The sequence below is a fragment of the Symphalangus syndactylus genome, chromosome 6, assembly GCF_028878055.3.
Source record: "Symphalangus syndactylus isolate Jambi chromosome 6, NHGRI_mSymSyn1-v2.1_pri, whole genome shotgun sequence".
NCBI classification, from domain to species: Eukaryota; Metazoa; Chordata; class Mammalia; order Primates; family Hylobatidae; genus Symphalangus; species Symphalangus syndactylus.
Window position 1 is genome coordinate 8,284,056 of NC_072428.2, and position 22,732 is coordinate 8,306,787.

Sequence of the window (22,732 nt, forward strand, 5' to 3'; positions counted from 1 at the left end):
TTCTGTTTATGGCTTCTCAGGATGCACACTTGACCCTATGCCCTCTCTTAATCCTGGCAGCCCCCCATACTCTGCCTAAATAAATACCAGTGGACATAACTACCAACATGCCAAAGTCCTCAACATCTCATATTCCATGCAAGAGTACGTAGACAGGCTCTTTATACTGTCATAGATTATACCAGCCGGGTATCCAAGTGATGTCAACAGGGCCCCAGTGTTTTTAGACATTTTAATAAAAATTCCTTTTTAAAAAATCAGATTTTGCTGTAAAGTCATGCTTATAATCCCTATGTTCTTTTCTTGACAGTATGTTTTTCCAAAAGAATCCTCAGCCATCCACATAAAAACAGTTTCCATATATGCGAACTGGAAATTTTTATAACTGGTAGAAACAGACTAAAAACTGGACTTTCAAAAAATACAGTTGGCCTTTCATGTGTACGAGCTCCACATTCACAGATTCAACCAACTATGGATAGAAAATATAGTATTCCCAGATTGGGCAGCCCAAGGATGCAGAGGGCTCAGTTTTAATTTTCCCAGGTTATACAGGACCAATGTTGGAATTTTAGCATTTCTGGATTTTGGCATCCATCAGGGTTCTAGAACTAATCCCTCATGGAGAACGTGGAACCACTGTATATACCAATGGCAAATAAGCAGTGAAAATTTGCTTAACGCCACTAGTCATTAGGAAAATGCAATTAAAACTACAATGAGATGCTCTATACAGCTACTAGGATGGCTATAATCAAATCACAGAAGACGGAGTACTGATGAGGATATGTAGAAACATCAGTGGTATAGTTGCTTTGGAAAACAATAGGGAAGTTTCTTTTAAATTTAAATATACATTTATCACATGACTCAACTATAAATTCCTGGATGTTTACCCAAGAGAAATAAAAGCATGTTCATACAGAGACCCATTTGCTAATGTTTATAGCAACTTTATTTGCATGGCGTTAAACTAGAAATAATCCAGAGGCCCATGTATTAGTAAAGGTATAATCAAATGGAACACTAGTTTGCGATAAAAAAATACAATATAGACATATGTAACAGCATGAATAAATCTCCGACGCATTAAGTAAACTCAATAAAAAACAATCAAGGCTACATAGTATATGATTCAATTTTTGTGACATTATTTAATAGCCAAAACTGTAGCCACCCAAATCTGAGTGGGGTAGACAGGGGCTAGGTGTCAGGTTGGGGGTGAGGACTGATTACTAAGGGGCACCAGGTAACATAGTACTTTAGGTTGCTGTAACAGAATATCATAGACTGGGTAGTTTATAAACAACCAAAATTTATTTTTCACAGTTTTGGTGACTAGAAGTTCAAATTCAAGTTACTGACAGATTCAGTGCCTGGTAATGACTCACTTCCTGATTCAGAGGTGGCTGTCATTCTTTGGTCTCCTCACATTGTAGAAGGACGGGATATCTCCAAGGTCTCTTATAAAAAGCACTATCTCCTTTGATTAAGTCTCTGTTCTTATGACCTAATCACCTTCCAAAGCCTCCAACTCCCAATACCGTTATATTGGGTATTAGATTTCAGCATAAAATTTCAGAAGAATATAAAAATTGAATCTATAGAACAAGGGAATTTTTAGGATGAAATGTCTCCATTGAAGTGGTTGTTACACTACTGTAAACATTTGTCAAAATTCATCAAAATGAACACTTAAAAAATGCTGTTATATATAATTATCGTTTGGCTGTGTCCCTCCAAAAGGCATGTGTTGGAACACAATCCAATGAACCACTGTTGGGAGGTGGGGCCCAATGGGAGGTGTTTAGGTCATGAAGGCTGAAGCCTTGTGAACAGATTCATGCTGATTTAAAATAACTTAAGGCTGGGAGTTCAATCTCTTGCTGTCTCACCTTCCACCATGAGATGACACAGAAAGAAGGTCCTCACCAGACACTTGCCTTTGCATCTTGGATTTTCCAGTTTCCAGAACCATGAAGAATCTCTACAAATTGCCCAGTCTCTTATATTCCATTATAGCAGCACAGACTGAATGGAACTATACATGTATTGCATTTGAATGAATATTTGTAAGAAACTAAACTTTCACCACAATAAAGGAATCTTTGAATGAGCACTGGGTCCCTCTGAGCAAGGACATGGACAGATGTTATGTAAGAGAAAGGACTGGATCAGAACTTTGAGAGCAGAAAGCATCAAATATTCTACAGCTTGAGCCTTCTGTAATGGTAGCAGTAGGAACTGAAGATTCCTATGTTTTTGTTACCTTACATGGTGAATTGGACTCCACTAATGGAGGGGCTTAAGATATGAGCAGCCATTTATTTTGTATAAACAGTTGTGCAAAATGAATGTGCCAATAAACCATAACAAAATAAATTGGGAGAGCTTCAAATCTAATCCACCTTTTAGGAAGTCTATGATGGATAGACTTGACCTACAGAATCTAGGCACACTTTTGATAAGCCAATAATTTCCTCTCTATATAGATACCCCTAATTCAGGCTTCAGGGGCTAAAAAGTGTTTCCAGAGTTGCAACAAAATGATCAATACTTGAACAATATAACACACACTACAAGATTCCTTACTTTGAATGTTGAATATGTGTAGATATAGAGATACTAACAGAAGAAATTAAAGTTTGGCAGCTTTTGAAAATGTAGTCATTCAAATATGTAAGGCACTGTTTGATGACACAACCAAAAATAAAGTTTTCATATTTCTTTTTTCAGTATTTTACATAATCCAGGGAGATACAAACTTCTGGCTAACAACAAAATAAATGTTCGCTTAGGAAACAAGACTCCCAGACTTAAACATCGTTACAAAAATACATATGTGACCAGCTATGTTTGGTTTCTCCACTGTCTTTTGTTTGCACTCTAATTTTTCCAGCTTGAAGTATCTTGTCCTTACGAATTTTTAGACATCCAATACAGAGGTAATATTTATTTATTCAGTATTTGTCACTTTGAGAGTACTATGTTTTCTCAGATCTGAATCATCAAGTTGTTCTTGAATATTATACATTTCATTTTCAGGGTAGAATAAACTTTGTACTGATTATATTTGAATTTGTTACTTGAAGTGGAAATTGTAAGTGATAGCAGAAAGGCTGAGTGCTTTGAAATGAGGAATACTGGATAGCGAAATATTGGTTTAAATTCAGGATCTTCCAGTGATAGCTGCCATCAAGGACACAATTTCTTATCATTTTTAGCTTTAAATCACTCAATTTGGACATAGAAATAATAAACACATTTTACAAAGTTATGCTGGTGTGATGAGATCAGCATTCAGTAAAGGGAAGCTGAAACGACTGTCAGTCAACGGATTCATCTAGCTATTTACCTACCCTTCTTTTGTTTTCCTCTCTGCAGCCAAAAGATTTAAGTTCAAATTCTGGATTGATAGTTTATTACATCTGTGACTTTTAGCAAGTTATGTACTTTGCAGTCTAAAATTTCACATTTATAAAATATGATATTAACATTAAAGAGTCTATAAGAATCTAGTTTAGTGCCTGAAATATAGTAGGTGCTCATTTAATGACAGCTACTGCTATTTTAACTTTTAGACATCACTATTACTACAAAACTGCCTTTGATATTTTACCTTTCTAAAATTTATTTTTTTGCTTCCTAAAATGCAGACTGTCCTGCATCCAAACTATATTGGAAATTAAATATTTTAATGGAAAATAAAAATCACACACAGGTCAAGTAAGTTATAGTGGTTTTGAACAAAAGGCATACAATTTCTTTTTAAAAAAATATAAAAAGTATTAAAACTATGTTCAACACGAATATACTTATATGTGTATTATATACATGCTGGAAATATCAGTTTTTAAGGGACTACATAGCAGCTACATGTTTTGATAATTGACATTATTCAGCATATTTTTCTAATACATGAAGTATGTCAAATGATGAATTCAGTATAACATTTTTATCTGCATTGCTTTGTTACTTTTGTGCATTACTATTAAATGCATTGTTATATGTTGCTGTAAGTTGTATTATTGCATATTGAAATCATTCTTAGATAAAATAAAAATCAACAAGGTCATTTGCACAGCTCGAGAAAATGTTTTTATCATACACAGATTACGCATTTTTCTTTTAGCACTTTTTTTTGCATGAAATCAATTATTTCAGGTTTTTTTTTAAAAAAACAGCTTCCAGGTAAAGTAAATATTTTCACTTTTAGCTACACATGGATATCCTCCATTATTTATGTTGTCATATACTTATCTTAGTAAAAGCTTTGACTAAAAATAACTGCTTATCCAAAGTGTACTTATGTTAAGTGTAGATATATTTTGAGTAAATAAAAAGCAGGTATTTTTTTCAGAGATAATCTTAAAAATGCTTTTTCATGAATCTGGAAGTTAAATAGCTGGAAATGAAATCCAGAAGTAAATGATACCACTTGTAAACATACCTCTGACATTAGGAGTATACAGGAAATTATGACAAGTGTCTGTTATCATAGATAAGTAAGGGTATCCCATGGGTAACTAAAAATGAGCATATTTAATGGGAGCCAAGTTTCGTATTTTTAAAAGACATGGAGAAATTTATTTCATAAGGAAAATCTGTTTAAAATGGAAAATCTTTGTAAAAAAACTACTCTTTTTAAAATCCTTTGCTAATGGCCTTCTTGAACTTTATCTTAATGTATATAAGAATTCTTCAAAAATCACATTATATAATTAATTAAGGATTTTAGAGAAAATTAGAAAGATATTGCAATATGTCAACAATGTTTAAAACTGATGTTAAATAAGTCTGGGCGCAGTGCCTCACTCCTGTAATCCCAGCACTTTTGTAGGCGGGTCACCTGAGGTCAGCAGTTCAAGACCAGCTTGGCCAACATGGTGATACCCCAACTCCACTAAAAATATGCAAATTACCTGTGTGTGGTGGTGGATACCTCTAGTTACAACTACTCTGGGAGGCTGAGGCAGGAGAATTGCTTGAACCTGGGAGGTGGAGGTTACGGTGAGCCGAGATCACGCCACTGCACTCCAGCCTGAGAGACAGAGCAAGACTGTTAAAAAAAAAAAAAAAGAAAAAATATCGCTGCTAAATACGTTTCTGGCTATTACTAATTTCTATTTGTGATGGTCTAGTTTGTGCTTTTCTTTTTTAATAAAGACTTGTTTTTTAAAAGAAAGCACAGTGATCTGGATGATGTCTTATGGTAAAGCCTAGGGGTAAACTCCAAAGGGTAAGTATTAGCAGTGTCGATGCCACCTCATTACAGTAACCACAATACCACATTTAAAGTGAAAAAAAAATCCGACTTTTGTGAAGTGTCTTGCAAATTCAAATCCTTTCTATGATGGCAAATAAAACAGGAAATTTGGAGCACCAAACTTGCCCCTTCCTCTGCAATAAACTAAACACAAAAGTTTCAAACATGTTTTAGAATGAATTCCTAATTTGATACATCAAATGACCACCCTCTCATCACATTGAATACCTATGGTAAGAAATTAGAATTCTCTCTCTCCTCCTTCCTTGTTAGTGTAGGGTAGAAGGGATTTTTTTTTCTCATCCATCACTAGGTTCATGGCTGAAGCACCTATAACAAAAGACAGTTTAACAACAGGAAAGCGTACATATTTATTTAATGTAAATTTTATGTGACATGTGGACCTTCAGAAATGAAGACCCAAAGAAATGGCGAAATCTATGTATATTTATGCTTAGGTTGGATGGGGAGTAGACAGTCATGAGGAAGCATGATTGAACAGAGGGAGTATGATCTAATGGTAATAAGCTGAGGGAACTTAGCAAGGCCTGTTTGTTCATATTACTTTCTGTGTCCCAGTGTGACATTCCTTGTCTCCAGATATGAGGCACATGAGGCTCTTATCACATACTTCAGAGGAAGATCAGATTTTTTTTTTTTTTTTTTTGAGACAGTGTCTCGCTCTGTCTCCCAGGCTGGAGGGCAGTGGCGTGATCTCCGCTCACTGCAAGCTCCACCTCCCGGGTTCACACCGTTTTCCTACCTCAGCCTCCCGAGTAGCTGGGACTACAGGCACTGCCACCACACCCGGAAAATTTTTTGTATTTTTAGTAGAGACGAGGTTTCACCGTGTTAGCCAGGATGGTCTCAATCTCCTGACCTCGTGATCCACCCACCTCGGCCTCCCAAAGTGCTGGGATTACAGGTGTGAGCCACCGCACCCAGCTGAAGATCAGATTCTTTTACAGCTTGCTTCAGAGAAGAAGGATTGGAGAAGGTCAGAGACCTTTGTCCTTTGTGATTTTCTCAAATGTGAAGGTGCCATCTTCTGGGGTAGCACGTTCTGAACCCAATGCTCTGGGGTAGCGTGTTTTTATTTGTAGAATATCAAGAGAATGGTGTTGCATCTTTCAGAAAACCCAGTCTAGAAAATCTTAGGAATGAAATATACAACCTAATTTTATACATTTTTCTAATTTCTATTTATGGTTAATATTTGAAGAAACATTCCCTCATGCATATATAGTTTTAGTTTAATGTAAGTGGATAAGATACATAATAATGCTGGTTGCAAAGATTTTGTGTTCCAGAAGAGTTCAATAATATTTTCCTTAAAGGTTGGCTTGTAAGAAGAAAATTTATTTCCAACATTTTAATCTTTGACTCTGCATTAGCCATTTTCAAGTAGATAAATTAATTTTTTTCACTTGAGTTATTTACTGAAAATTGGTGAACTTAATTGCTGAAAAGCTTCAGCTTTTGCTGTTTTTTTTTTTTCGCTAATCAGTGATTCAGTGATTACTATTTCTTTTCTATTTTCTTTATATGTACTGTAATTTCCCAATGGCATTCAAAAAACCCTGGAAAGCACATTGAAAGTGGAATTATTTGAGCTGGACATATACTTGTGCATTAAAAAATTCTCCAAATATGTCTTTAAAACTTAATTAAAAATGTCAACTTAGAAACTTAATGTGCCTGGGGCTTAGTCCAGAGGACAGTGGTATCAGCTCAAACAGGACGATAAATGGAAGGGGATTTGAACTTTATGATAAGGACTCCTGGTCAGTTTAAGAAAGACAATGACAGGATCAGAATATACGTTACTGCCTGCTGTGTATATGCAGCAATAGCGGTTATACCTGGTTCTTTGTCTCCAAATCAGAGCACAGGCCCAACGAGAACAATCCTCGGTCCACTTATGAGGGAGGCTTATCCACTCAGTTGGAGGGATGGTTTCCCTGCATATTGCTGCCAACTTCCTGTCACTGCCCCAGAGGTTTAGAATTAGCATTAATGACCTTCAAACAGCTTAATTTCCCCAAAGTCGTTGAACACAGCTAGTTGGCCCTACTAGGCTGAAAGCCATATGGCATCAATTGTAAATGTTTTGCTACCATTTCCCAACATAACCACCTGCCTGATTTACTGTTTGCTGGATACTCACCTTGAATGTGAATATGTCCACATAATTTTTTTCTTTAAATTAAGAAATGTAGTTTAAAATTATGATTCATTTTATCCTATTAAGATGTTGAAGGGGGATGCTGAAGAAGATTCACATTGTCAGTTTTGTATAAATCCACTTGTTGGAGAAAAGTGTTGAAATGAAATTAACAAAACCATCATATAAATATAAACGTGTAGATTGTTAAAATTACAGTTTTAGGAAATTTGCAACATAAAGTACAAGGTAAATAAATATCTCATTTTGAACTCACATATTTAGTACAAAATATTGCCCAAAATACATCCTAGGGCTTGGGGATATTTAGAAAAGAGAAGACCCCCAGAGCTATAAATCACTAAAAAACCAGATAGCTTAACTTCAAAATGCATTTTATTTTTCTTAATCTTGGGTTTCAAGATAAAACCTTGAAGAAAACTGTAGAAGCCTTTTCTCTTAGCCATAAAATAGACTCCATATCCCTCCCTTTCCTACCATGTATACTCCCTTCACATTTATCTAATTGTATGCTGTCGTCTATATGCCTTCTTAGAAGTTGCAGGGGCTAATCTTGAGTCTGACAAAGGAAGCTTGGAGACTCAGCTGCAAAATTCCCAAGATTACTGCAAGGTGGCTGGCTAGTCAACAACCCCGCCATTGTTGAGATGCTGCCAGCTCGTGATTCAGGAGGACTGAGACACAAAATAGCCACAAGAGCAAGACACACAGACATTGTACTCAGCACAATTCTTTCGCGCCTTCCTTATCAATTTTTCCACACTTAAACCCCTACCCTCACCCCCAAAATTGAAGTGGTTGGTTTGAATGGGAATCCGGCCACATCCCCTTTACTAGTTTTGGTTAGTAAAATCCCTTTCTTTCTACCAGACCTCACTCTTGTGAATTGGACTCTGCAAGTGGTAAGCATTCAGATCTGTATTCAGTTACAACGAAGTGATCTCTCTGCAATGGATACAGAAAAGATAGGTTCAAGGGGAAATATAGGGGAAGAGGGAGCGGGAACTTAAATATTGGGGATAAATGAATTTGGGATAATTAAAAGCAGACATAGAGAAAATTCTGAAGGGAAACTGGTAATAGTGTATATGGAGACATTGTGCTCCTCAATGGAAATGTTGAGGATACAATATTGCTTCCATGCATCTCCCTTTCAGCAATTCAGCCCAGTGACTTGATGCAATGACATCACCCGTTCTCTTCTGAGGAAACAGTTTTAGACATTCAAAGCCCAGTTGTTCAATGTAGCCGAGATTCTTTAATTTCTATTTCAGCTAATTAGTAGCAATACAAACTCTTGCCAAACAAGAAATGTGAATTCTTAAAGATTAAATTTTATTTTATCTCTATCTAGAGGTAGGAAACCAATCTTTTGGGAGGCACAAATTAGGATGACAGCCAAAATTCATTTATTCATTCCAAAATAAAACCTTTATGTGTAGCGAATTATTTTTCATAATTCTAGAAAGTGGCATGTTCCAGCAATTATAATTATAAAGTGTACTGTTTTTGGAGGGTAAAATAGTAAGTCACATCATTAAGGTCAAAATGATGTTTAAAGGAAAACTATAACTATGCCTTTAGTATATTAAAATTAGATAATATTTTATACATCTGTCCCTGCAAAATAAAACACTTTTTATATGTTTTCTTTGGCTCATACACAACTAAATTTGATGAGATAAAATATACAATATTTGACAGGGTCAATTTCCTTTTCAAGTTGGATTTTAATTAATTCAATAAGCATGTATTGATGACCTACTGTATGCAATACATTTGGCTAAATTTAGCATATCTGATTTTGCTCTATCATCATGGATCGTGATGTTTGTGACGGGGGATGTTTGTGACTGGAAGCTTTTTTTTCCCATTAGCCAAATAAATAAGTAGGTAAATGCTTAAATATTTTTTTAAAAATCCACGTGGTGTTATTTTGAGAGGTATAGAATTTATCTAAGCTCCAGTTCCTTCCATTGGAAAAATGCATATTTAAATGAGGTAATATGTATAAAGGCAATGGCGGCTGGGCACGGTGGCTTGTGCGTGTAATCCCCGCAATTTGGGAGGCCCAGGTGGGACGATCACTTTAGCCCGGGAGTTCAAGATCAGCCTGGGCAACAGGGAAAGACCCAGTTTCTACAAAATATTTTTAAAGTTAGCTGGGTGCAGTGGCACGTGCCTGTAGTCCCAGCTACTTGGGAGGCTGTGGCAGAAGGATTGCTTAGGCCTGGGAGGTTGAGGTTGCAGTGAGCTGTGATCGCGCTACTGCACTCCAATCTGAACCACAGAGTGAGACCCTGTCTCTAAAAATAAATACAGAAATAAAGACATACATACATACATACATACATACATAAAAAATAAGGCAAAGAGTAGGCCCTCAATAACATGAGCTAATATCAATCTGTATTTCCATAAATTGGTATCATTCTATGTATCCATAGCCTCCAAACCTGTTATAGTCCAGTCTTTGGCTCCTTTTCCTGTGGCTTTAAAAATTTATATTAGATAAGGAAAAGAATCACACTATATACTTACCCTTAACTGTTTTATAGTTATTTTCAGATTTACATTTCCTGTGGTTACCAAATTAAAAATGGCTACATGTAAAAACATACCTTTCTGGACAGTTTAGTTTCTCAAAGTTCAGAGCAACTCATATGCACTTACATGTAAAAATTATATAAAATATGCATATGTTAACTTCTCATATATACTTAAAAGATACCTAACAAAATTGAGAGTTCGCAATGGTGTTACACACATATTTGAAGTTGCAAATAGAAAAAAACAGATATCCAGAAATCAGGCTGAGTTTATACCCTAGAGATATTTGCAATTCCTCCATAATAAAGTGACAGAATTTGTGACTTTGAAGCTAAAAATTATGCATAACTGCATTTTACACAATTTTAGCCATCAACAACTTATATTAACAATTAAATTAAGTTATACATCAAGCCAGAAAAGATAGCAAATTTCTCATGTTCTGGTATGGGAAGAAGAAAGGCATTTTTAGTTTAAAATTTAGTATGTGACACAAAATGGCCAGATGGTGCACACAATCCATTTGTTGCAGGGCTTCTAGTTCTTTCCGTGCATTGGAAGAAAACCAGGTGACAAGTTAGGCAGCAGTTTTTATGTAGGACATTTCCAAATTGCATATAATCAGAGAATAAGGATCTAGAAGGTAACTTCCAACTAAAACAAGCCATTCTGACTCAAAGTAACAAGAATTCAGTCTTAATAATCACAAATGTTTTCTGTTCTCAAGCTTAAAAGTCTATTCTCTATTTTCTTTGGACTCACAGTGTCTTAGAATTTTTGCACACATAGTCTTACATTTTCCTCTTCACAGAATGGGATTGGCAGAAAAAAATGAGAGAACTTTTTGCAGTTAGTGATTTTTTCCAAGATCACAGAGCTAGTCAATACACCATGTGATTCACATAAAACATGAGAATAGCCAGTATAGGGTACCTAGAAATGAGGAGCATTGCAATTATAACACAAACAAAAATTATACCCCATTTTACTAGTTTGAATCATTACCACAATAAACATGGATTCATATGTTAGTCTGTGATAGAACCAAAAGAAGACATTTATGTGATTTTTTTTTAATGGCATGCATCTGCTCGGGACAGGCTGTGCTTTTTAGAGGAACAACTTTATCCTTCAGTAAAAAATTCTGAAGAAGTGTGATATCAAAGCTCAATTAAACTTGATATTTAAAGTCTTTATACCAAAATAATGAATCTATTCATGAACAATACAAGAATGAGATTTGGCAGGAAAGCTATGTCAGTATATCTCATGTCAGTGCCTAGCTAGGATGCTAATTCACAAGAAAAAATATTGTCATTCTCCAATGTCGGACAGTTATTTGAAGCCTGTCTGCTTTTTTTGGTAGAGATACTTTAAATAAGGAACCTGGGGAAAGAGTTACAGATATCTACTGGCATGAAGAGGAAGACCGTTTGCTGAATATAATTGAATGGATTTTTTATGAGTATTGGTATTATTTCAATTTTCAATTAAAAAAATAAACTGGTATATGCAAAATCTTCATGCTGTGGGCCATATTGAAAGATAGTAAATAATTGAAATAAAATGCCGAGATATTGGTGGGGACCCGTCTGCACCTACTAGGGTCTTGATGTTACCTGAGCCCCCTTAGGTATTTTAAATATGTGCCAGAAGACAGTGCTTCTCAGGACATGATTTTTCTATTCCTAAAAATAAGTTATAGGAAAAATAGACAAATGAAGACTAAATGTTTCAAGAGGGAACCCATATAATGGGTTAAATGAGGCATAGGATAGCAGTGTGTGAGGCATTTTGTATTAGAGCTCATTTAAAATACCATCGGTTACATGAGGTTTCAGAAAAAAAGAAAACAGCCTGTGTTCTGCATAAACAGCTGTATGCAATGTATTGTAAAACGGGTATGAGGAATTAAGGAAAGAATGCCTTTTCTTCTGGTGTTCATCTTCCTCCTGGTTCCTAGCCAACTACAAGAATTTGTTTTATAATCTTGCTTATGGCACCTTCCATGGCAACAGGTGCTTACTCATTTTGACAAATGTCACTTTATTAACAATCGTGATGTATGCAAAAAGGACTAACAATCCCTCTAGTTATGCAAAGGACAGGCACAGTACCCGCTGGGGATCAGAGCCTACCAACTTTGTGACAGCTCACAGTATATGTTCACTATTGAAGCCAATGGAGTATATATTGAATATACACGTTGTTCAAGGATTGGTCCTGCTTTATGCTTGAGGCTTATCTTATTTTCAATGTGTCCTGATTTATTAAACTAGTTTTATGATGGGCACACCTAAAGAGCATCTGTCTCCTATACAAGAAATGGCCATGATATAGTTACAAACTTGGCAATGTAGAAATAAACTTAGAAATGTAGGCAAATATGAGATGATACCTGAACATCATCTCAGCCACACCACAGTTATGGAGATATTGTTTTCTAAGGCTAAGGTCCAAATACTTTATCATATTTTTATATCTTGCATGTAGTAGATAATTTCTATACATACCAATCACACACACACACACACACACACACACTCAATGTCATAGCAATCTAATTAGAAATAAAAGTTTCTAAATTTCAAATAATGTGGAGCAAAACTATAAAATATTGTCTTAACTTTTACAAATTTTTTAAAAAGATGATTCACAGGATTATGGAGGATATTGATCCAATTGAATAAAACATAAAGCCCTGAATGCTTCCCCACTCTTCCATTTTTATAGAAACTAAGAAGCAATTTAAGGATTTCTTTTTTAATGTGAAGAAAAATGTTTTGTTAGATTTTCTGCTAAATGCCATTTAAATAATCAATTTGCCAACATTTAGGGAAATTGAGTATGCCAATTCTCTAAAAAGCTTGTGATTTCTCTTTAGGGTAACGTGTAACAGTGATGCATAGGAAAATTCAGGGATGTGCTTTGAAATACTATTAGTAGATAGCAAATGGGGGATAGATGGATAAAAATTTAATCTATATATGACTGGGCAAGAGTTAAAAGGAATAATGTATCTCTCTATATACATGGGTCTGAAAATTGGCCTCAAAAATGATACTGAGTTAAAAAACACTAAGTGAAACATGGTGAATATCACATTTCCCTGTGTAAATATAAAAATAGAAAAAATATAACAATCATTGTTGATATATATTTAGGCAAGAAAGGATTAATAGTTTAATATTGAGAGTAGATTAGACACACACATATATTAAGTATGTAAGAATTAGCCTTTGGATTTGTTAATCTTTTTGTTTTAATCTGCTCTATCTCTATTTAGTATTTCATTCATTATTATTGTTGGTTTTTATAATTGCATTTCTTCTGCTTGGGTTTCTTATTTTCTCCCTAATATCTTAAGTTAACTGTTGAATTTATCTGTTTTCAGACTTTATTGCTTTCTTGTATGTTTTAAATATGCTTTCCTATTTCCAAATCTACAAATTTTTCAAAAAAAATTGTTTTTTTCTGACTTTGAACTTCGTTGTGCTTAGAGAAGTATATCTGTCTGATAATTCCTTGGAATTGGCTGATATGTGCATTATGTCTTCCCCACGTGGTTCGGTTTTCTCTGAAGCTCCGTGCGTACCTGAGAACACTGTGTATTCCTTGGTATGATGGGTTTGCTGACTTCTTCATATGTTTTGAGGCAAGTTATTAGAGGCATCGAAGTTGAAATGAGTGTATAATTATCATTGTTTTATGATGTTTTCCATTCTATGTGATGCTTTGTGCCTTAAAGACTTCACTCTATAATATTAATATAGATACACAAGCTTTCCTTTGACTAATATTTAAGCTGCCTAATTTCTTATCCTTTGTGTATCAGTTTTCCCATGTTTTTATTTTCATGTGTGATTCTTCGATAGTATAATCCTGGATCTTATCTTTTATTGAATTTAACCTTTAACTAGAAAGTTAATTTATTTACATTTATTAGGATTGCTGTTATATTTGGATTCATTACCATCCTATTTCTTGTTTTGTATATTCCTATTTTGCTTCATCGCTTTTACTTTTTATCACTTTTTCTGCATCCTTTACATGAAGTTTTTATTTAAATTCTATTTCCCTCTTTATTCTTTTAATAGCTACCATGAAATTTTAACAGATTTATTTAAAGTCTACATTAATCATTTTCTCTATTCCTTCTTTATATAACATAGGGACCTTCGAATTATAAAAATCAAATCACCTGCTATTTAGTCTTACTTATTGTCCCATATTTTAATTATATCCTTTCTTTATTCCCAGATTTCATATTTTTATTATTTCACACAGACTCTGTGGTTTATCTACATGCTTTCCACGTTCTTCATTCAACATTTCTTCTTGTATCTCCAGCTTTCCTTTTGTGGTTATTTTCCATCTTGCTGACATATCATCAAAAGTTTGTTGAAGTGTGAATCTATTCACTTTTAGGTTTCCTAAAGGGAGTTTTAGTTTTTCTTTTAGGTTTACTTACATCTTACTTTTGAATTATTTCAAACATGACAAAATATGTGAGAGGAGTACAAATATTAATACTTCCTATATACCTTGCCCCAACATCCTTTACTTGTTTATGTTTTACTGAATGCACTTTATCATTCTCTCTCTCTTTCTTCATCCTCAGTGTTCATTTTATTACCATGTTGACAGGAAGAGTTGTTCTTGATATTAAGGATTTTAAATCAGCTTATTATCACTGCAAATTTCCAAAAGAGAGAAAGAAGGGTAACAGTGTGAATCTCTCTATGGCTTCTAGTAAAAATGGAAATATTGCTTAGATTGGAGGAAGGTCATAGAGCACTCTCAGAAGAAATATGATCGTATTGCCATCATAGAAGCAATACATTTGTCTTTTGTCTCCTTACTTGTTTATATTTTTTCAACTATTTAAATCAAACAATTTGAGTTGAAAGTTCACCACCACTCTCACCTACCAGTTACAAGATAGAACACTGGAAATATTATTTCCCAAACATGTGTTTTCATTTTGATGATAGTCAGCTACTAATCTAGATGCTTGATATAAGAGACATTATCTAAGCTCTACCATACCTGTATCACTAGAATTACTTCCCTATTATACATGAAGATATACAGGCATACCTTGGAGATATTGCAGATTCAGTTCCAGACCACTGCAGTAAAGCAAACATTGCAATAAAATGAGTCATATAAATTTGTTGGTTTTCCAATGCATAAAAAAGTCATGTTTACATTACAATATAAGCAGCTGAGTGTGCAATAGAAGTATGTCTAAAAAACAATGCACATACTTTAATTTTAAAATACTTTATTGCTAAAATGCTAAGGATTATCTGTTCCTTCATCAAGTTGTGATTTTTCACAGGTAAAGGGTTTGGTCCCAGTGTTGGTGGCAGCTGACCAATCAGGGTGGTGGTTTCTTAAGGTTAATGTGGCTGTGGCAATTTCTTCTAACAAGGCAGCAATGAAGTTTGCCACATTGGTTGATTTTTCCTTTCGTGAAAGATTTTTTTTTTTTTTTTGTAGCATGTGATGCTGTTTGATAACTTTTTCCCCACAGTAGAACTTCTTTCAAACCCAAATTCTGCCACTGCTTTATCAATTCAGTTTCTGTAATATTCTAAATTCTTTGTTGTTATTTCAGGAATGTTCACAGCATCATTACCAGGAGTACATTCTATCTCATGGAACAACTTTCTTTGCTCATCTGTAAGAAACAACTCCTAATGCATTAAAATTGTATCTTGAAACTGCAGCAACTCAGTCACATCTTCAGGCTCCACTTCTAATTCTAGTTGTCTTGCTGTTTCCACCACATCCGCATTTACTTCCACTGAAGAGTTAAACCCCTCAAAGTCATCTGTGAGAGTTGGACTCAACTTCTTCTAAACTCCTGTTATTGTTGACATTTTGGACTCCTCCCAGGAATCACAAATGTCCTTAGGGTCATCTAGAGTGGTGAATCCTTTCCAGAAGATTTTCAATTTATTTTACCCAGATTCATTAGGGGAGTCATTATGGCAGCAATAAACTTACTATGTTTAGTTCTTATGTAATAAAACTTGAAAGTTGAAATTACTCCTTGATTCAGAGGCTACAGAATGGATGTTGTGTTAACGAGCTTAAAAACACGAATATCCTTGTTCATCTCCATCAGAACTCTTGGGTGTTCAGCTACATTGTCAATGAACAGCAATATTTTGAAAGGACTCTTTTTTTTTCTGAGCAGTAGGTCTCAAGAGCAGGATAAAAATATCCAGTAGACCATACTGTTAACAGATATGCTGTCATTCAGACTTTGCTCCATTTATAGAGTACAGGCACAGTAGATTTAGCACAATTTTTACTATTTTCAGAATCGTTAATCAGTATTGGCTTCAACTTCAATTTACCAGCTGCATTAGCCCCTACCAAGAGTGTCACCCTGTGCACTGAAGCTTTAAAGCCAGGCATTGACTTATTTTCTAGCCATGAACGTCCTAGACAGCATCTTCTTTCAATATAAGTCTGTTTCATCTACACTGAAAATCTCTTGTTTAGTGTAACAAACTTCATCTATTATCTTAGCTAGATTTTCCAGATTATGTGCTAAAGCTTCTACATCAGCACATGCTAGTACTTCACCTTGCACTTTTTCTTTTATTTTGGGATGGCTTCTTTCCTTAAAAATTATCAACCAACTTCTTCTAGCTTCCAACTTTTCTACTTCATTTCTCTCAGCCTGAAGATAATTGAAAATAATTTGGGCCTTGTTGTAGTTGGTTTGGTTTTCTATCCAGACTAATAAAACGTTCTTCATATCAGCAACAAGTCTGTTTTACATTCTTTATCGTTCATTTGTTCACTGTAGTAGCACTTTCAATTACCTTCAAGAACTTTTCCTTTGTGTTCCTAAGTTGGCCGTTTGTTATAAGAGACCTAGCTTTTAGCCTCTCTCAGCTTTCAACATGCTTTCTTCATTAAGTTTAATCATTTCCAGCTTTTGACTTAAAGTGAGAGATGTATGATGCTTTTCTTCTCACTTGAACACTTACAGGCCATTGTAGGGTTATTACTTGGCCTAATTTTAATATTGTTGTGTCTCAGGGAATAGTGAGGCTTGAGGAGAAGAAGAGAGATGGAAGAACAGCTAGTTGCTGAAGAAGTGGGAACACACATGATATTAATTAAGTTCACTATCTTATATGTGCAGAGTGTATGGTGTCCCACAAACAATTACAATAGTGACATAAAAGATCATTGATCACAGATAACCATAACTAATATAATGACAATGAAAAAATCTGAAATATTGTGAGAGGTACTGAACTGTGACCCAGAAACCAAAAGTGAGCACATACTGTTGGAAAAAATGGTGTGGATAGAATTGCTCAAGGCAGGCTGGTCACAACCTTCAATTTGTAAAATCACAACATCTACAAGAAAAGTGCAATTAAACAAAGTACGCTTGCCATTGCTCCAGGTTACAGAGAGAAAAAGTGGAAGAGATTAGATTCAAATCAAATCTCTGTGATGCCAAAATCCATGATCTTAATCATTAAATACATTGCTTCCAATTTTATGTCTAGATAATATATATTTCATAGGTTTTATATAAAAATCTATTGTTTAACATCATCTCATTAGTAATATATATATAATATTCAGAAAATTTAATTAAACAATGGTTGCTTAAATGAACTACTGCTTTATTAAGCAAGAAACAAATCTTAATCTGTAATATATATTTAGAAGTAGGATTTATAACATTAAAATAAGCCATGATGGTTTTTCCAAAATAATGAGAAAATGACCCCTTAAATCAATTATACTTTAAAAAGAAAGATGCCTGTTTTGTCTGTCTTTATGAAGGAGATGAAATTTGGCAAGGCAAAAACTTTAGGTTGTTAAAAGAAGCAAGTTAACTCATGTTTATGTTTTATAACTTATTTTATTTTTTAAAACAACCTTGAGTTGAGTTTTCTTTGTATTTATTTTGTACTATTTTAAGATGTATAGGTCATTTGCAAGTAGTTAGTTTCTGAATTTTCGGTGCAATCCAAATACTTAGTTTAGTATTACCTGTGGTTTACCTGCTAATTTAAAAAGATGACTATAACATGCAAATTAAGATTATAACCACGCATTTTCAACTGCAAACTATATGGAGAGAGTATTCGTTATGAAAAAGATAAAATAAAAATTACATAGTTTCTATTTTCTTTGCAGTTTAAAAATGAATTGGAAAATGAATTAGTAATAATGTTTAAAATGCATTTAATTGTGTTTTTTAATGTTGCATGGCATAAAATTTTGATAGCTCGGTTAGAAATGTATGTCTGAACTAGATTTCACAGAAACTGTTTTCCTCTTTGTATTGGTGAAATACTAACTGCTGTGTCTTGATATGACCACTTGATGGAACTCTTTCATTTTTCTTTCAGCATTCTCTAAGCAGTGACAAACTTACCTTTCTGGGCAGGTATAAAAGTATATATATGTAGCCGGGCGCGGTGGCTCACGCTTGTAATCCCAGCACTTTGGGAGGCCGAGGCGGGCGGAACACGAGGTCAGGAGATCGAGACCACGGTGAAACCCCGTCTCTACTAAAAAATACAAAAAATTAGCCGGGCGTGGTGGTGGGCGCCTGTAGTCCCAGCTACTTGGAGAGGCTGAGGCAGGAGAATGGCGTGAACCCGGGAGGCGGAGCTTGCAGTGAGCCAAGATTGCGCCACTGCACTCCAGCCTGGGCGACAGAGCGAGACTCCGTCTCAAGAAAAAAAAAAAAAAAAAGTATATATATGTATGTGTGTGTGTATATATACATGTATATATATGTGTGTGTGTGTATATATATGTATATATATGTGTGTGCCTATATATATGTATATATATGTGTGTATATATGTGTATATATATATGTATGCTTAAAGGAATTCGTTATTTGGCATATTTAGTATTCTCTACCATTTTTATGTATGTCAATTTTATTTATTTCTATGGAGAACCACAGTGTTAGTAAGTCGATCTGTAGAAAAAAAAATACTACTTCTTAAATAAACTCTTGTTCTCATTTCCCTCCAAGAATTTTTGGCAGAAAATTAATTTTAAATAATTCTTAATATTTAAATATAATAATATCCAAGATGTTATTTTCTTTATAATCAAACTGAAACTCTATTTCTGGGATGCCTTCAAAATTAATAGTCAGAAGCATTCACAAGGTCTTGGGAATTAGAGGGTGTTAGGTAGCTGTGGGAACTTCCTAACAATTATCCTTATTAAGAAAGATAGCTTGAGAAGGGGAGAGATTGATTTTGAAGTGAAGCTTTCAATAAAGTCATATAGAACAATTAGGAAAAACTAGAAGTGAAGGACGGGGTGAAAATCGCCTTCTCTTCATTGAAAACATTGACGCTATAGGTCATCCAAGAGCTGTGGATTAGGTATCAATCATCTATTTGTGACCTTTCATTTAAACTTTCTGAAGTTTTGCATAAAATAGGGATAATCGTAAATCTCTCACGAGGATCAGATACAATAAAACTCACTATAGTAACACATTTGTAAACTCTAAAAACATCGTGGAACTAGTAGTTGTTGGAATGATCACATTGTTGTAAAGAAAGCCCACATTAAGCATGTCAGCATATCTCGGAGAAAAAGGCCGTCTTCGGTAACTCTACCTTACAAAATATTTTCCATGCTCTGTAGTGTCTGGCTCCTAGTCACAAGAATCTCAAGGAAGTAAGGCCTCTTTTTTGTTTGCCATTTATTCTAAGTGATCTCTGCCACTTCAGTGGCATCTAGTCCTATGCTAATGGTGGCCAAATCATTTTTCCAGTCCAGAATCTCTACATGAACTCCACCATCCTATTAGACACTTTCTCACCAATATTCTGGAAACTTAAATTTCTCTTTGCTTAAACCAAACTCACTGTGTTTATTCTGCAAAACTGTTGCATACACTTGGCTGACAGAGTTTTTGGTTTTTAAATTGATGACCGTGATTAATTTCTCTTTTGGCTCCCCCGTACCCAGCCTACAGTAGTCAGTCACTGATTAACCATTGAATGAATGAAGTATTTTGAAGCTCAAGACATAGATTTGACCTAATGGTGATAATTTCAAACATTAATTTGTTTTATTGTGACTCTGTTAGAGATTGGCTTATACAATATTACTTTCCTACTGATTCTTGTTTTTATCTATTTTTGGTCTACACAAGGCATTGAAAATATAAGGCACTGAATGTGCCCTCATTTTCAGAGTTTAAAAGAAATTTCATTGCTGCACTAATGATAAAAATTTAATCAACTCTTTTTTAGGAATAAGTTATAAAATACTATTCATGCTTTTTCTCAATATACACTTTTTCTTCTTCAATTACTGGAGTGAGGAAACTCACTTAAGAGGAATGTCTTTCAATAATAGCAGCTGTAAGGAAAAAGCATATTTTCACTGCCAAGAAAAACTATCAGATAAAATACATTCATTGTACAAAAGAATTATGAACGATTTCTGTAGACAGGCAATATGGTATGTACTATTGAATGTGTTGAGGATAAAGTAATAAACAAAAGTACATGTTCTTACATTCTTTGAGCTTGTGTGGGAAACCCAATATAAACAAATGTGCTATTTATATTTTGGTTTAACTTACTTTATTTCAGGTTGCAACAGAACTATACAAAATGTGAAGAAGGGAAGGTGATGAAGTAACACAGGCTGCTATTTTCTAATGGGTTGTCAGAGAAGATCTGTCTAAGGGGAGACTTTATATAGATATCTGAGTGAAATGATGGGCCAAGTCATTTGGGGAAGACATTTTGGATTGCCTCGAGAGGTCTCAAGAACCTTCCAGGGCTCTCCAGAACCCCTCTTCAGGGATCTCTGACAAGATACTGATTACAGAGATGTCTGAGGACTGAGCTGGGACAATCCAACATTTGTAGTATTGATGCAAAGAAAGCCCACCAAAAGAGATTTAGATCATTTCTACAGTTCTATAAAAATATTTTTATGACTCCCAATTTTCATTTAGTTAGCGTATTTTTTCTTCTTCATGTCACCTTTACCCTTTTGTTGACTGTAAAGAAATCCATACACTTACGCAATGTATTCTGTGACAGCATAAGCTGTTTTCAATGATGGGAGCATCAATTTATAGGTAAGCATAACTCAATTAAAGCACATAAGTTCAGGTACTAAAATCAATACAAAGAGCATATTCTGCTACCTCCCAGTCGCCCGCCCCCGGTTTACATATGCTTAACATTTCTGGTGGACAGAATCTTGCTGCTTGTTTGGGATTCTTGACATCACAATATTCATCGTAGAGTAGGCATGCAATGCTTTTAATTTAAATCAATAAGTTAATTTCAAGGGGCAGGAAAGTGAGCAAAAGGGGGCTTATGACCCTTTTTCCTAAAGAGCAACCAATGATCAGCCATCATTGATTGCTACACAAGGCCACTCCTGAGATCCCAGTTCTAATATCATAAATAATCAAGTACATGAATATAATAGAAAGTGAAACCCATGCTTTCCTGACAACAGTGTCTTGCTTCTGGAGATAAAACTAATGATTTTCCCAGAAAATTTTTAAGCAACATTTGGAGGAAAAGCTAAAGAGAGATTTGAATATTATTCCTTTAGGACAGGATTGCCTGGTAACTTACAGGGCACCTATTTAAATGTGAACTTCAAATAAGCCTCTAAGTATTTAAGATGTTCTTATACTAAAAAGTTATTTGTTTTTTACATGAAATTGAAATATAAGTAGAAATCCTCTATTTATATTTGCTAAATCTGACAATCCTATGTTAGGAATACTTTAGACAGATTAGGGTAAGATACATTTTCTGGAAACCTCAAGCAACCTATTTTTGTTAGTCCATCAATCAAAGCCAAGGAGCCAATAGGATAGATTAGTATGGCTAAATGTCTTAGGCTATTGGCAAAAAGTGTGGGTGTAGTATTTTTCAAGACAAAATAAAAGAAAGGAAGTTAGCTTTTAGATGGATGAAATGTTCTTTCTTAGCTATGATTTTATTAAAAATATACTGAGATGAGAAATTCAATCCTTTCTCAGATGAGAAGAAATCCAAACATAAGCACAATAAAACGTGTGAAAGCAATAAAATACATGCTATAGAATTCAACCATATTCAAATATATACTGATAGAGCAAATATGAGAGAGGATAATAATACATGAAGCTAAACTATGCCCTCTTCCATGAAAAATCATAGGCTTAAATTGTCTGTGGAGGGGCTAGGCCATTCATAATGACAAAAGATGAAGACAATAATAAGAGTTATATAACATTTTTAGTAGTTATATTAAGCTTCTAAGTGAGGTTAAAAAGTAACAGAAATATTCCCAACCGTGTGATAAAAACATTAAAAAATTACTACAATTGACAGAACTCCAGGATCATAAGAGACTTGTTAGATTCTAAAGGAAGTTGCTAATGAATAAGGAAAGCTGTTAAACAGGCATTGAAAATCTCCAAAGAACTAGGGCATGCATTAAAGAAATCTTCAGGAAAATGCAATATAGTAAAATTCAGAAAAAAATGTTTAACTGTGGTGTGGTATAAAACTCCAGTGGTGTGAATTTCAGAATCAAGAATAGACCTGAGAAGGAAGAGGAAGAGGAGTAGGAGGGGGACCTTTCTACCAAAGATCATTACCTGTCAAAACCATGAAGTCTCTTAATAAAATAAGCTACTGACTAGATTTTAAATTTGCATTGGAAATGCCATGACG